The sequence below is a fragment of the Haliaeetus leucocephalus genome, unplaced genomic scaffold, assembly GCF_000737465.1.
Source record: "Haliaeetus leucocephalus isolate CR32 unplaced genomic scaffold, Haliaeetus_leucocephalus-4.0 Scaffold176, whole genome shotgun sequence".
NCBI lineage: Eukaryota > Metazoa > Chordata > Aves > Accipitriformes > Accipitridae > Haliaeetus > Haliaeetus leucocephalus.
The window spans coordinates 431851-445703 of NW_010972612.1; the positions used below are offsets into that span (position 1 = coordinate 431851).

Below are 13853 nucleotides of genomic sequence, written 5' to 3' on the forward strand. Positions count from 1 at the left end.
TCTCTCCAGCAGTGGAGTTTCACCCTCCCTGCCCTGGCTCTGTGTCCCCAGGGGGTGGTTTAGCGGGTGGCCTGTGGGGACCACAGCCAGAGTCTGTTCTTGCAGATAAACCATATGCCAGCGCACCCACTTGAGTACTGGCAAAGCCTGTGTGGTGGAGCAATGTACAGCTGCCCAGGTGGAGAAGAACAAAGCCAAGGGCACAGAAAGGACTTTACTTCCCACTGATAATATGGGGAAGGGGGACAGTGGCAGTGACCTTAGCAGCCCTCTCTGGGGAACCAACAAAACACCCACCCAGAGTGATGCAGGGAACTGGGGTGACAACTGGAACCCTGGGAGTGAGTCAGGGCGGCAGCTGGAGGGGCGGCCTCAGCACTAGTAAAAGATACAGTGAGATCTTCAAGGTGCTGGGGTGCTCGGGGTCTCTCGCTTCTGTGCATAGGCCACTAACTTGTTTGGCTTTGATGAGCAATTACTGCCTGCCCAGTGTTGGGAAGGTCTTCTTGCATGGGTAGGGTATTTCCCAGCTGGCCTGAACGTGTGTCTGTGTGCTTGTCTTTCCAGGTGACACAAGACAGCTGGACCAAGAAACCCCAAGACCACACCACAAGTCCTGACTGCTAAGAACTCCCTTTCCTGTCTGCTTCAGCCCTACACCAAGGTTAGCACCTGTTCAATCATCACCAGTTTCTCTTCCTTCACCAGGGCTGTGTGAAGAAGCAGGGGAACCCCATGCTCTCCTCCCCTTGGCCTGTAGGGACAGCTCTGTAGAGTAGGTGTCACCCAGGTGAGGTGCTCCCATCACCCAGGCTTGCTGGGTGCTCCTGCCTCCCACCTGGCTGACAGTGTGGCGAAGGGAGCCTGGATGTGTGTGACTGGTGCTGTTAAGATGGTTGAACCCTGCACACAGTTGTCAGGAGCTCAAGGGCACTGTGTTTTAAACCCTTGGGAACTTGCAGTCTGTGCTGCTTTCTGCACTCGTCCTTCTATGTAGCAGCAATATTGAACGGGAGCGTTTCCCAGCTGCTGGTCTCCACTGCTTGCTGTCCTTCACCTCGACAAACAGAGCTGAGACTTCACCCAGAGCTCGTGGCAGATGTGATCGTGCTTTCTGTCAAAACCAGTAGAGCTCTGCCTGCATTTTCCCAGGATTCTGTATCTAGAAGAGTCCCTTGGCCATGGTGTATGAGGCTTAGAGTGACAGTGAAGTGTTTCAGGAGGACTGCTAGTCTTTGTATTGCCACTGTCAAGAAATGTGAAGGTCAGGCCTTTGCTGCTCAGAGGTAACCAGCCCGGAGCAGGCTGAGACTGCTGCGGGCTTCCCGCCCTGTCCCTGTGCCTGGATGCTTGTGTGCCTGCCTGCGATCCAGCAGTGCCTGCCCCACCTGCACGGTGTGGTCTCACCGGGAAAGGAGCCCTCATCGGCACTGTGCCTCCAGGGGGTTAGGCTGAGCACTTCTCTCACCCCAGAGCTCAGGTACGATTTGACCAGGAGACATTATGTGGGGAAGCTGCTGTTTAGGACACATGGCTGCCCAGGCTGTGTGGCTCTTCTCTGAAGTGTCTGTGTGCTGGTTTTGGCTGGGATAGAGTTAATTTTCTTCACAGTAGCTAGTACAGGGCTATGTTTTGGATTTGTGCTGAGAACAGTGTTGATAATGATGAGATGTTTTCATTACTGCTTAGCAGTGCTTATCTAGCATCAAGTCCTTCTCTGCTTCTCACACCACCCCACCAGCAAGTAGGCTTTCCTTCCCCCTTGCATGCTGCCAAATAGCTTGATACCTCCAGGGACAGCAAATCTCCTGTATATGTGTAATGCAGCACCTTCTCCCATTATTTGGTCACAGCATGAACCTCTTCTCTCTGGTTTGGACATTGCCTAACCCAGGTGATATCAGTGAACTTATATTCGGGCTGAATTAACCACATTAGTTCAGTTTAGTGCAGCTGGCAGTAACCTGGAAGCTGGTATAGCTTGCAGACCCTTGGACAGACTTGCAGTGCCTCTGTTGGGAATGGGAAGGAATGCTTTGCTGGCAAACTCAAAGACTGGGAAAAGTGGAGGTTATATCGTCAACAGACAGTGGTTAGCCTAACATCCTTCAGCCCACTCTTAGCATGTGTGGGCTGCCGTTGCCCCTTGGTCTGACCAGCTGATCTAGGAGTAGGTCTTCTTTCCACTGGAAACCCCAAGAAAATGCTGCCCCTTCTTCAGAGATGGGGCCCTGGGTTTCTCGTCAGTATTGGCACTGGAGTTATGCAAGGAATCCCCTTTTTGCCCTACCATCTCTGTTGCAAGTAGGTCGAGCATTCAAAGATCCTGTTCATGGGAGTGTTGGGACAGCTGGATCCTTGTTCGGTTCTCGCTGCTCCCAAGAATGGAGCAGAGGATCATCTGCTGAGGCTAATTTTAGGTCTCTGAACGTTGCCGATGTCCCTCTGAGCTCCTATTTGTGTGCGATCCTGCGGCTCCCTGCTAAGAGCTATGTGGGAGTCCTGTATCCTCATGTGCGAAGGTTTTGCTGGGGCATAGTGTCCCAGGGATTAGGAAGAACTTTGAATTCCTCACTTACCTAAAGTGTCTAAGCCATATCAGATGTATACGTGACCCCCTTTTTTAGCCCTAGTACCAAGCACCCTTTGGACCTTGCTTTGTGGGTGCCCATGCGTTGCATGGTGGGAAGCAGGCTGCAGCTTTCCAGCCTTTTCCTGCCGAAAATGCAGCATCCTTCCTGTTCACAGCAGTCCATTCCTGTTGTCTCAGATGGGCGCATGCAGTGCAGAAAACAGTCTTCCGTGAAACCTCTGGGTGTGGGAATACTCAAAAGCCGTCAGCCAAGTGAGATGGGAGCCCAGCTCTGGCCTTCTCTGTACGGCTGGATGGCTGCTTGGCATCTGCCACCACCATCCTCCAGCACAGCACAGGGTGAGGCCTCCTGGCCTCTCCCTTGTTTGTACAACCAAGACTTTTGGCTTCTCTGCACTTTTTGGTTTCCACCTGCTCAGGTGATTTTTCAGCAGCGCTGAGCTTAGCGCTGAGCTTTGCTAAGTTTCATGTTGAGGCAAGATGTGGCTCTGCAGTTTTGGCCCATCTTTATTTTTAGCCTAAGACATGGTTGATGGTATCAGAAGGAAGCTGCGTGGTCTCCTGAGCTCCCTGACTCATCCTGGATCAGGACTGAGGCTTTGCTAGCTTCTGCTATAACCCTCAAGTGATGTAACCAGTTGTGGTGGGCTGTACTAGATGTGGGGAAGGGCAGAATGGGGAGGGAAGCAGAGCTTTTAGAAGTTCTTTTTAATCCATTCTGTTAAGTCATTAAATTCATTGATTGAAAGATATTGGCAGGTATCATACCTGAGTGTGGTTCAGCAGGGTCCTTTGTCTTCCCCTTGCATCTTGTGCCCGTGTGGGAGAGGTGGGAAAGGGAGAGGAGCTCTACTTACACACCGGGTTGGGTAACTGTTTAGCAGCACATAGCAACAGTAGACAACAGTTTTTAGGACAGGAAGCAAAGCAGGATCCTGTCTCCGGCTCAAGCCACAGTGAGGTTTGGTGCAGCAGAACAGACTTGCCTGAAGTGGAAATGGGCTAGGACTGAAGAACAGAGACTTGGGAGATGCCTGCCAGCCTGCAGCAAGAAGAGTTTGGGACCTCCATTTCCATCAAACCTGGTGCTGCCACAAGGCAGAAAGAGCTCATAGGGCTTTCTGACCTGCAGGCAGCCGTGATGTGGTGGTCTGGCCTGGGCAGGGGCTGCATGTCACCGCCACGGAGCAGGCAGTGATGTTGAAGCATCCCTGCCTGCCACAGCATGACAGGGAGTGCAGCTAGAGGGGCCTCTACACCCCAAGTCTGGCTGCCCAGCTCTCCTGTGTCGCACCTCTCAGGACTGGGTACAGTGGGGTGTGATGCCCCCGGGTCCAGAGTAGGCACCTTGCCCGTGAAGCAGGTGGGGATGATGGCTTGTGGGGGTGGGCTTCCACCTCTGCCCCCTTTCCTTCCTTGGGGTGATGAACAGCCCTTTAGCAGCATGTGCAGGCTCTTGGGTGTTGTGCAGCATGTTTTATGTGTGGGGCAGCAGGGAGGGGACGCAAGGCTTGGGGGAGCAGAGACAAAGGAGGGAGGCAGGAGGGCATGCTTGGGGGGGATTGCTATGGCAACTCACCGCTGGCAGCATCGCTGTATCGCTCTTTCTGCAGCGCATGACAGAGGAGCAGCCGGGGCAAATGCGCAACCTGCCACAGCCCTCGATGCAGCCCCGTCCCAGCCGTGCCACGGGCTCAGCACCGCTGGGCTCCTGTGTGACAATCTGGCATCTGGAGCCGTTCTCCTCAGGGTCTGTGGTCAGGGGTGTTTTGTCCTTCTCCCCTCTTTCACCCCTTGCTGGGGAATGGGCAGGCAGCTCCTGTTTGCAGACCTGTTCTATTTGAAGCCTTGAGTTGCAGAGCAGGCCCAGCCAGAAAGAAACCAGTCTCCTGAGCCCTCTCACTGTACCACGCAGGAAAGCAAGTCGTTCTGCTGCCATTGCTTATCCTCAGTTAATCAATGCAAGTGGCTCCAGCCATGCCTGCATCTTCCCAGGATGCCTGGCCCTGTACCGTGCTGTCCACCTCGCACAGCCAGTTTGTCTTGCTCCGGGGTATCTGTACTCTGATGGAGAGCAGATGCTCTAGTGAGCCTTCTGATATGGTCTGAGACCATCCCCTGGACAGGTAAAAGAGAGGTTAAACATTTCTGAAGCTGCCTTTGGGCAGACCCGTTGCCAGATGCTGGTGGAGAGCTGGCTCCTGTTGCTGAAGGAAGCAGGGGACATGGTGCTGCTCGCTGTGCAGAGAGAACAGGTCAGGAATCCGGCTCCAGCCTGGCCATAATGTGAGCATGACTGAGACCTGACCTGTCATCCACGATGTGCCTAAAGCCATGGATGCGAGCCAGGGGGGAAGGGACCGGCTGGCAGCAAGCACAGTTTGCCCGTCTCAACATGGATGGCTGTGTGAGCTGTAAACCTCTCTCATTACACCTCTCAAAGGTCAGTGCTTGCAGTGAGCTACAACGCCCTGCCCGCAGCTCAGTGCCCAGCCCAGAACAAGAGAGGAAGGAACCTGTGCCACCTTCAGAGGATGCTCTGAATGCTCTGAAGTCAGATGTGTGGGGTTGCCAGCGGGTGGCACACACTGCTGTAGTGCCTGTGGCCAGAGTTTGTCTGGGACTAGGATGTTCACGCAAAACTGGAGGGGAAAGGATGCCTGTCTGTGAGCTGCCCAATTGGCCCTGCACTCACAAATGTCATGATCCTTGCCTGAGCTGTGGCCCCTCCATCCAGCTCTGAACCAGGGTACAAAGCCTCAGAAATTCCTCTGAAAACTGTTTCACCATTTCCAATCTGCCATAGCATCCATCTCTGGTTTAGGGTGACTATAAGATCTGTGTAGACTGTCCAGTGCTACAGTTCCAGTCACCTTAAAAATCCCAAATAGGCTACACTTTTTTGTAAAATGTTCCCTGGACTCCAGACCCTACTGTTCCCAAGGGAGAGCAAACAAGGAGGTGGAAGCTGGAACATGGAGCCTCTGGAAAAGCCACCTGCGGCAGACAGCAGTGTGCTTCCTCCCTCCTGCTTCCCGACAGGTTCATTCCCTTTTCAGAAGGTAACAGCTTACTCTGCACTCGCAGCTGGAGCTGCCTTCCCATGGGGGAAGCTGGGACACTGATGCCTAACACTGAAGGCAATTTCACATCAGTAGCTTGAGCATTGCTCTTCATGTATGTGACCTTCAGCACTTGGTGTGAGAATTGGCGTTACAGTATGTTACAGGTACAGATGATGGCGGAGCATGGTCAGGATCCATTGAGCCAAACCATAGTTCCCTTTGACCCCACTTTCACAGCCTGTTGTTTCTGGTCTTTCCTCTGGATTGAGGCCCCAAGATGTGCTTGTGAAATATGATGGAGTGGATGCAGAGCCTAGCTGTTAAGGCTATGGGTTATGTGTGTGTGTTGGGGTATGAATTGCTGGTTTCTAGGGCAGAGGGTGTTTTCTCTTTTGCCGTTTGTACAGCACCTCGCATGCTGAGATCCTTGCCCAAGACTCAAGCTCCTGGGCGCTGTGATCTGCTGAGTTATAACTGTCATCTTTGAAGTGCTGCTCCCTCTTTTTCTGTCTTTCCTGTTCATACTACACATTTTTAAGCACAACACAAAGGATCGGAAAAGCCCAAAGGCTGTGGGGTCACATACTCTGCTCCCGATTTGGGGAGGAGTTAACACAGGCAGTGCTGGAATAAGCATTTAGAGAGAGGCAGCCAAGAGAGATTTCCTCCTGGCTGAGCTGCGGCGCTGAAGTTCGGAAAGTACTGTGTGGGTTACGTGCTGCTGCACTTTGCTGCTGCCATCGCCTTAGGCAAGTCTGGGACATGCATACCTGCTAGTAGTCAGATGGAGGCACCATCCTAAGTAGTGTCACTCTGAAAAAATGGCCAGTGTCCTTCTGGACACCAGGAGCAACCTTAATGCTGCTGCGGCAGAAAAAGCGCTGGGGATTTCAGCAGAGAGATTATGGATCATTAGGACCAAGAGGAAACTTTGACTCGGTGGGTGCTTCTACCTGCATTCCCAAAATTGTGCGAAGATAGTTGAGCTGAGCAGTGCTGTATAGATTGCCCTGTCTGGAAGATGCATAAAGAATAGCTTGCAAGAGCCAACTCTTTGCTCAACTCAGACCGGGGGAAAATGCCTGGACTCTGTGCACTGGGGTTTTCTCACTGCCAGTCAGCAGTGCTGTAGCTGTGCAGAGAGAGTATAGTGCAGACAGGTTAGCACAGTCACTCGAGTCCTTTCTGTACCAGTGTTTGTGTTACTGATGAGATTAGCATAGCTGGGCCAGTGGTGGACAAAGAGGGTAATTCTCAAGGTCCTCTCTGCTGTGGCTGCCAGCAAAATAAAGCAGTTATGGCATCAAGAAGCGGGTCTGAGCTTTGCTTTCAATTCATCTTCTAGGAGCAGCAACAGCTGAAAATATGAGCAATTTTTGAGGAACTAGAATATTCTCAGGCTTTTTTTCTGGGTGTGGTCTGCTGACCCCTCCCCTGGGCTCACAGTCTGGGATCTTGAGGTATTTGCAATGATCTGCCCTGGCCACGTGATAAATCTGGATAGAGAGAACACAAAAATCGGTGGCATCAATCTGCCACCCTTAAAGTGCTCCTCTTGCTGCTGTGCCTGTTCCCTGTATCCAAAAGGCTGTTTCATGGCTTAGGTTTGTTGAGGAAACAGACTTAGAGCTCCTCTCTTTCTCCTGTGGAGCTATCTCCCTGGCAGCTCAGTAGGAATGATTTATTATAGATTACAGCTCTGTTTAATTCTGTTTCCCTACAATATCATACTGTTAGAGTAACTGAGCAAAACGCAGCGGTGTTTCCGGAGGAAGGCTGCTATCAGAGGCCACCCCTGTAGCAGAGGCTGGAAGCAAGGAGCAACAGTTTACCAGGAAATGCCTATGTTCATGTGCTGGTTGCTTTTGAGAAGGAAAAGGCATCTCACCCTTGAAAACTTCCTCACTACATGGCTCCAAACGTTGCTGGTGGAGCTGCACCAGTGTGAGCAGTAGTGAGAATGCTACCCTCCAGAACCTGGGAAAGGTCTAATCAAAGTGGTGGTCTGGAAAGAAAAGTCAAGTTCTGTCCTTAAGGGAACCTCCAAGTGGGTTTTTTGGAGTGTTTTTTTGGTTTGGTTTTTTTTTTGGTGGTGGTGATGTCAGTTTGGTTTGAGCTTTTTTTTGCTACTGAAAAGAAAGGGTATTGCTTGTGCAAATCGTTGTAAGGAAAGAGCAGGGATTTTCCTTTGGAGTGAGCCTGCCTGAAACTCGATATGTCTCAGATGTGTGTTAACAGAGAATTGAAAAGATAGTGCCATAAAGTGATAGGGGATAATGAGTTTAATCTACTGTTATGTTGTCCTGAGAGATAGAGTGGGGGCAAGGGTATTGGCAATAATGTTGTATTTTGCATAACAACAACAGCAAATACCACCTGAACGGGCTTACTGAGGAGGGGTGAAAGGGTCTGTTTTCAAAGAGTCCCTAGGAAGGTGGAGCGAGGCAACCAAGAGATAGGAGCCTAGGGAAAGATGCCAGGAGATTTGCAGATGAGAAGTGCATAATAGCTGTGCATTTTCCGCAGCTTGAGCTCTGCTTTCCCATTCGGTGGCCCAGCTGAACTGGACAATGCTGGGCTCTTAACCTCATTGCGACCATGAGAAAAGCAGTAAAGAAACCATAACTTTAATAACATTAGTGAGACTTCTGACCTGAAGCCTGAATGAACAAATCTTTAGCTTTAGCTTCTCTGCCTGCAAGGTGGATAGATGGGTGGTGATTTGCTATCGCACCAGATACAGGGATTTTAAATGATGCTGGTGTGGGCGAACACTGCTATGGGCCTGGTCCTGGGAAGTTTAACTAGTAAGGAGGCCCTCAGAAGGGTTTTTGGAGGTGTGTGGTAAAAACAGAGAGGCTGAGGTCAGTAACTGGAAACTTATCAGCTCCTAGAGCTGGACCAGAAAATCCAAGTCTTTACTTAGACACGAATCTTTTAAAGTAAAGAATGCAACGACCTGCTCTCAAGGAAGCATCCAGTCCCCTACCAGCCATTTGGATGCCAGGGCACTCTTCTGTTTTATAATGCTCTATCTGGGTCTTTAATTATTTTATTTTTTTTATTCCTCTGTGGCATTACCTTTCTTTTCTGGGCCATGCTAAGTTACATGTATCTGGTGCAGAGCCCTGCATGTCCCTGTCCGCTCTGGTGCCAGAGAGCGCGTGGGCCACTCCACGGGGCCAGATGTAACCCAGCAGAGCTGGGTACAGTCTATATGGCCAGCAGCAAAGTGGGGCCAACTTCTGCTTCGAGAGGGGTGGGAACAGAGGAGGCTCGTAATTCAGATAGCTGCTTAGTATAGGACATGTGGGTATCTTTATCTCTCCCCATCGCTGAGGTTTTCGGAGGTGTCACTACCACCCTTGCCCTACTTCCCATGCTGTGCCCAGTGCTGCGGGCTGCCCACCCACTCTCCCTCCTCAGGGTAGGGACAGCACGCCGTGACTCAGTTTCCCAGTGGTCTGGGGAGCAGGGAAGGGTGGAGTGGGACCGGAAAGGGGCAGAGGGGAAGTTACAGCAGCTGGTAGGAAATGGCGTGTTGGGGTGCTGCAAGGTGGCCCTACCCCATCCTGTCTGCAGAGGTGGTGTTTTGGGGTGCAGTGGTGCAAGCCTGCTCTGTCTGCTGTGGAGCTGGTGTTTCAGGGTGCTGCAGGGCAGCTCTGTTCCATCCCAGCTGCAGAGCTGGCATTTTTAGGTGCCGCAAAGCAGCCCTTGCTCCATACTGCCTTCTCCTGTGCCAGGGATCGTGCTAGGGCAGGGGGGGCTGGCTGCATCTTCCATCCCCTCTTCATTACTATGTGCAGGGCGTATGATTATGGACAATCCCGTGGCACTGCCTCCTACAACGTGTGATTTATGAGCTGCTGCTCAGGATATGGGTCTGAGCTTATCTCAGATAAGGCAAGAGTCGGGAGTGCCGTCACTGCGCTCTTGCCTACATGCAGGCTGCAGAGGTAACGACGCGGCGTCCCTTGCCGTCTCTGCTTTGCACCTGGGCATGGAGCAATGGCTGTACCTGGGGGCAGGAGCAGAGGAGTCCTTGCAGGAGTGAGAAGGGGAGTGCCCGGTCCCCCCTGCTTCCTTCCTCACCCCTATTCCTTCCTTGCGGCCCCAAATCTGCCTGCATGCAGCGTGTTTTGTAATAAACCTGCTGAACTGAGGGCAGGCAGAGCAAAACCAGGAGACTATAAAGTCCAGCCCACGTCCTGTGTCGCTGCAGCAGTGTGGGGCGCAGGGTCCCCACGTGCACGTCTTGGTAGTACATTGTACTGATGAGGAGGACGCATCAGATACACACGATGGGGCAGGAGGGGGGAGATGTATCTGATGTGTCCTGCAAGCCACCAGCAGATTGTCAGCACAGCTCTTTTGTAGGTGGAGGGTAGGTCCAGCTTCCCATGGATGCTGCAACCCGCCTTGCTTCTGTGAAGCACTCTTTATTTGAGGCAGTGCCCTAAGGGTTAAGCCACGGCTGTGGGATAGGGTTTGTAGCAGGAACAAAGAGGGCTTTTAAGGTCTGTGTTGGGCTAGGAATAGAGGGAATGGATTGAGCCTTTCCCAGTGTGTTGAATTACAAAGGTCATGGAGACCCTTTTGCTGGGAGGCAGCAGCGGTTGAGGTCCCTGCTGGAAGTGGGGCAGAGAGAAAAGAAATTGTGAAAGTCAGTGAGAGCAACTTCATGGGGAGCTTTAAGACCAGAGTGAAAACTGGAACTGTATACTGAGATGAATGAGTGTTGAACACAAGGCTGGGAGCCAGGAGGCCAGGACTGTAGGCTTTGTGCAGGCCTTCTGCCCTGGGATTTTTGGGTGGTTTGGTTTTGTTTCAACACCCCCCCCCCCCCCCCATGGCATTTGCATCCCCCCCCATCCCCCTGGCACCTAAATTTGCAGTGTCACTGGTGTAGCTAGCACTTGGGCCTCTCCAACCTGCTGTGAGCCTGTGAAGGCTGCAGAGGGTAAAAGGCAATGCCTGCAAGGGAGAGTCTCTCCAAAATGCAGAAGAGGAGACAGTCCCGGGTGCCTGCAGGCATATTTTGCCTTGACAGAAGAGGGAAGTTGGCTTTTCAGTGCCTGCCCAAGCTAAAACTGGATTTTTCATGTGTAGATAAGCAGGAAGGCCCTATTGTAGCTGCTTTCTTAGCCCCTCTGCTTAATGTCATCTGCTCAGGGTGCCCTGTGGAGCACAGCACCAGAGGGTCCAGCAAAAGAAGCTAGGGAAGGGATGGATGGCAGAAACCTCTGTTTCCCTTCCCACAGCAAGGTGGAAACAGGACACAGCTAGTTTCCATCTTGAGCTTTGGATGGTGTGAGCCAACCGGCCAGCCCACCCAGGACGTGTATGGAGGGCTGCAGGATGTGCTGAGTCAACAAGAGCATCCCCTTGGTGAGGGCGGGGGGCTGATCAGGGCTGCTGAGACAATAGGGGTTTCCAGCTTGCAGGAAGGGTGAGCGCCAGCTGGGAACCACACGGTGGGCTTTCCAATTTTAGCAAACTTGGATTTGTGTTACTGACCAGAAAAGGCGGTCCTTAAAACTCTCAGGCTGGGTTAGCAGGCACTTGGCTGTTCAGCTTCATCCCCTGGCACAGGCGTGCTCCCCCATCTAAGCTTTCATTTAAAGAAATTCCACATCTGGTCTTTATGTTCAATCAGATGACCTTGGATGTGATTTTTGGAACAAAGGGCTGATGCTTCATTGGGCTCTGTCTAGGAGATGAAAGCTAGTCCCAGGGAATACTCCATGAGGGTCACTGCAGCCACCACTTAAGTTAGCAGCCTGGAGGCTGCTCTACTTTTATCAAGCACCATGAAGGGAGAACTGTACGGAATAGAATGCTGCTGTCAGAAGAGGAACCCAGAAATAGAATGTTTGGTTCAGGGCTCTCGGAAACCATAATGACTTCTGTTCACCTTGGTAGCTGGCCTTTTCTGAGTCATGCTCTGTGTGTCTGTCCTTGTACCCAGGAACCATTTCAGCAGAAGTGTCAACTTTGTATACATCTTGCTGCTTAGAGTGGACATTGAGAAAGCCTGAACTTCTCCATCTGTTGTTGCCCCAAATCTTCTCTTCTCGTCCTGTCCTCTGGCATCACCTGTGCTGCAGAAGTATGCTACTACCATAAAGGTAGGTGAATAAAGTGGCTCCTCTCTGTTGACAGTTCCTAACTTGCTGACCTGAAACATGCTATTTGAAGGCAGAAAGGTCTTGTCACTGTACTTTGGAGGGATGCTCTGCTACTCTTCTTAGCCACCTGGGCTGCAGAAGGGGAACACAAGGCAGTTGCAAGGGATCCCCTTGCTGTGGGAGAGACATCAGAAGCAAGAGCAGCTTGGCTGTCTCTTCTCTGCTCTTCCCCTCAGCCTGGCTGGAGGGGGCGTGTTGCAGATGGGGTGTTACTGCTCCATTAGTCACAAATGGGGGGCTGGCAGGAAATCGTCATGGTCTGGCTCAAATTGGAGCAGTCCCCGGCTGCCCTAACTCGGTGTAGGGCACATCCCTCAGCTTCCCCTTTGCACAGGGGCTACAGCAGGGAGCCAGCCTTGTATAAGAGCTCACATAGGTTATTGCTGCTCTCTCAGGGGCTCCCAGATCTTGTAGGGAAGCCCATCCTTTCAGTGGTGACAGGCTGATTTAAGCATATGCATTTAAATAGCTGGATCTGTCCTGCTGGTGGCTGCTGCGTTTCGTTCAGGTGCTTGTCCAGTGTTGTGATCTTGGTGACACCATGACCATGGTGTTGACCCTGCCTTTGGCCTCGCTGATGACACATAGTGAGCACTATGGATCTCCACCCCTCCCACCCTAGAAGGGACCCCAGGGACAGGAGCATCCTGATGAGAGGCGGAGTGGTGTGCAGGGGAAGTTGCTGGAGCCCGTGGGACCCCATGTGACAAAAACTTGGTTTCTTTGCCCTGAGAAGGGCTCTGTGCATACATGGTGAGGATCAGGAATGCAAAAATCTGTGGAGAACCAGCAGTTCTGACATACAGTGCTGAGCTTTGGCAGAAAATTGTTCTTTGTCCCTATTAATACGTGACACCCCAGCCCAAAACATTGTCCCTCCTTCCCTGGCCAAAGGATGGTTTAGTTTGTCCTTAATTCCTGGGTGTCAGGGCCTCCAGACCTGGTTGGGGCTGTGTGACCCTGCTGGAGTGATACTTGACTAACTTGTCCTATTGCACCACCAGCAAGGCTTGTCCTGAGTAACCTGTGTATGGCTGTAGGCAAAATGTTGCAGCTGGCCAAGCACTCCTGGGTGGAAGGGACCAGAGTCCCTTGTCAGCGTGACTCTGACCCATGGAATGTGGAGAGGAAAGGGCAAGAGAATAGCCTGTGTCTGATCCCAGTAATTTTCTCCTGTACTCAATGGGAAATGGATCCTCCAGCTACGACAGGCAGAGGCGCAGGTCCGTGACCGGGTGCGCTGCACAGACTGGCATCTTCCGCGTGCGCCGGCGCTCTTGTGTGCTCTTTGACACAGATGGATGTGCTCTGGTACACAGAGCTGCTTGCCAGCTGGGATGTGTGTGCTGCGGCTCTCCCTGGGCTCCAGCACAGCTGCGTTGTTGCGGTCTTCCTCTTGTCACCTCTGTCTGCTCTGGTCCTCTCCGAGAAGGAGGCCGAGGTCAGCTGGAGAGCCCTTGGAAGGGGTGATGCTAGGGGAAGGGTGAAGGGAAAGGATGTGGGGCAAAGCCTGGTTTAGCTTCAGCCCCTAGCATTAGGGGAATTGCTAGTCAGAGAAGCAGCCTGCAGAGGACATGTATATGTAGCATCATGTGTGTGGCTTGTACTGTCCAGATTCAGGAACTGGCCAAGCCTGTGGGCCCTGATGCCGAGTGACCGTAGCCGTGCTTAGAAGAAGTCCCTTCCCGGCTCCCAGGAAGCTCTCCACCCCAGAGAGTCAAACTGGGAAGAGGCACAGCCTGGGGGAGTACATTTGGCTGTACCCAAAAGCAGGTTAGTTGGCAGACGGCTCGCCTGTGGATCTGAGCTGCTGCAGCGCCGGCTAACCCTCCCACAGCCAGCTGTGGGGGTCAGGCTGCTGGAGGGCTGATAAAGTGAACATACTCGCCTGGAAGGCAGCCTTGGAGCCTGGAGGAAGCCTTCCCCCAGCATCGCTCCTTATCTCGGCAGTGCTGGCACACAGCAACACTCCCTGTCTGCCTTTCTGCCTCGTCTCCCCACCATGGA

The 13853-nt window shown here is 52.4% G+C and overlaps 1 long non-coding RNA gene across 1 annotated transcript; it reads left to right on the forward strand.

Annotated features, from left to right (window-relative positions):
• Positions 1–572: 572 nt before the first annotated feature.
• Positions 573–13576, forward strand: LOC104829765. The gene is made up of 3 exons (XR_774154.1): positions 573–664; positions 11627–11786; positions 13467–13576. It is a non-coding gene; the product is annotated as an uncharacterized LOC104829765 (long non-coding RNA).
• Positions 13577–13853: the final 277 nt, after the last annotated feature.